We start from the raw sequence: 2,868 nt of genomic DNA, 5'->3' as shown, positions 1-2,868 counted from the left end.
TAAATAAAGTTACATTCTTACATAGCAAGGACACAAGAGGAGTACAAAGAGAAGTAATTAACTCAAAAGTCTAGTGTTGCTAACATCAGAACTACTATATATCTTTTCCATATCCTGTTTACATTGATTAACATCCTCCCAGGTGCCTAAAAGATAAAGAATATGGAGGCCTAGTGGCAATCATTGAGTCAACAGTGAAATCCCGTCACCAATATAATTTTTAACTCTTTAGAAAAGGCTCTGTATCTTTAAGATGCTTTTAAGCTTTGTGCCTCTGGCGGTTGGGGGCTGCAAGCAATTCACAAGCTGTAAGAGGGCCAGGGGAACCTGTTAGACAAGCTAGAGAGCAATCAGATGGGGGTTAACTGAAACATCCCTTTCAAATGCAGAAGACTAAAGCCTTGAGTTGACTTTTTTCCAGAGAATATCTGAAGAGTGGAAAAGCAGGCAGATTCTTATTTTTTGGGGGGTGGATGCTCAGGAAATGCCAGGGGGAACTCCTGAAGTCTGATCACAGCCTTGCGTATGTCAGCTTCCTCCCTCATGACCTTGTCACAGGTGGGATTCCTCACGCTGGCTCCCAACAATAGTTGATTTACAATGTTGTGTTAGTTTCAGGTATACAGCAAAATGAATCAGTTATACATATATATATATATCCACTCTTTTTTAGATTCTTTTTCCATATATGCTGTTTCAGAGTTACATATATTAATAAAAGAATAAAATTAGAACACTCCCTAACACCATACACAAAGAGAAACTCAAAATGGATTAAAAACCTAAATCTAAGGCTGGATATTATAGCACTGTTAGAGGAAAACCTAGGCAGAACACTGACATAAACTGCAGCTAGATCTTTCTTTACATTCAAAAATTTTTTTTGTATTGGGGTATAGCTGATTAACAACCAATGTTGTGATAGTTTCAGGTGTGCAGCGAAGGGATTCAATCATACATAATATGTATGCTGTTTTCTATTAAAGCTACTGCCCATTTCACATAAGAAATAGTACAGGTTAAACTTTTTTTTAAGTCTACCACATCCTGAGTTCAGTTTTACACCTTTTCATTAATGTAGCTGAAGCTCTCTTTCTGACACTGTCTCTAAAAACACTGCTGAAAACCAATGCCAGTACTCTCTACTGGCTTTGGAGATGATATACGTGTGTTAATCACCTACTTATGCTTGTTGACTGGTAATATAAACAATGCTTTCTTCAGGAAATGGTATAATGTTATGGAAACTAATTATCACCAATAGAGTTATATTTACCTAGATGTTTTGTTTACAGATCAGTCTATGGTTTTCTTGAGATCAGAGAGTGACAATACAGACCTTCTCTTCTAAGAAGGGAAGTGATTTATGAAGGTGTTATGTGAGGATCGGGATTTGCTTCCCTTTCCATCACCCTTCACAAACTTTAAGAACCTCATTTCCACCAAGTCAAAAACAGGAATCACCAGACTTGCCTCCCTCCAGGGAAAGAGAGCTGAAAATCAGTTCTTTTAATCACCACAAGTATCTGTTAAACTCTTAAGACAGTAACTTTTATCTTTTTTGGGAGCAATTTGATGAAAATTCTAAGTTCTCTCCCTTATACATATATATGTGAGCATCTTTTCTTGGGAGAAAGCCAACTTTATTACCATAATTACTTAATTATAATTTGTGCACACACACAAGTATACATTTTGCATACTTTCAGAAGGTTCCTGACCTCTGCTCCCTCAAAGAGCACGTTCCCTGGGGGAAATTCTTTAACCAGTCAACAGGCAGCAGAGAAGAGACTGGGGCTGCGAAGAGGCAAGATCACCAAAGAGAAATTTTACTAGATTCATTCTGAGACATCATACTCAAGGCCCTCACCTGAGTGAGAGAGGTTTTGGAATCAGAAAGCCTTGGTTCAAATCTGTGCCCTCTTCCCATCGCCCCTTCCTCTTAGGCAAATCATTAATCATCACATTTTTTTTTTTTTCTGTAAAATGGAATCTTGCCAGACTTCTCAGGGTTACTGTATGAGCAAAAGAGAGATAATATATAGGAAGGCATGCTTTTAGCTCTCCAACAAGCACGAGGTAGAAAGAGGGTTAATGAATGTGACTTTCCCTTTGCTTCATCTTCAGGCTGACTACCTGGCTGATCAGCTCCCAGCTCCTCTGTCACCTCCTTCGAGAAGCCTCAGGGACAACTAGATCTGTGGTCTTCCCCTCCCCACACTCTCAATTCCATCACCCTACTGTATTTTAGTCAGGAGGCTTCTTGCACGTGCAATGGCTTCATTTTTCACTTGCTTATTGATGACTGATTGTCCCTTTCAAAGCTTCTGGAGGGCAGAGTCCTTGTATTTCTCTGGGCTCTAACAGCTCATGAGACATGTGCTGTGCCATGCTTAGTTGCTCAGTCGTGTCTGACTCTTTGCAACCCCACAGACTATATAGCCCGCCAGGCTCCTCTGTCCATGGGATTCTCCAGGCAAGAATACTGGAGTGGGTTGCCATTTCCTTCTCCTCATGAGACATGGTGGACTTTCAAATTTGGTGAGCCAGGAGAGCTGTGGTTTAGCATTCAAAATCAGGAGGCAGACTACAGGGATTTGAATTCCAGCCTTTCAGTTTGTTGTTGGGTGATATTAGTTAGGTTCTTTAAATTTTCTGTGCCTTTCACCCTACATAAAATGGTGGACTTTTATGGGGTAGCAGAGAGTCAGAAAGCGCTGAGCCACTGGGCCAGCACACACACACACACACACACACACACCCCGACCACATGACCTGTTGTGATAGTTCCATGGGGTCACACACACACACACACACCACATGACCTGTAAGTGTATCAGATGCGCTCTGCTGCTTCAGGTTGGACAG

This window comes from Oryx dammah, unplaced genomic scaffold (genome assembly GCF_014754425.2).
Source record: "Oryx dammah isolate SB20612 unplaced genomic scaffold, SCBI_Odam_1.1 HiC_scaffold_3, whole genome shotgun sequence".
Taxonomy (NCBI): Eukaryota; Metazoa; Chordata; class Mammalia; order Artiodactyla; family Bovidae; genus Oryx; species Oryx dammah.
This window is presented reverse-complemented; position numbering follows the sequence as displayed.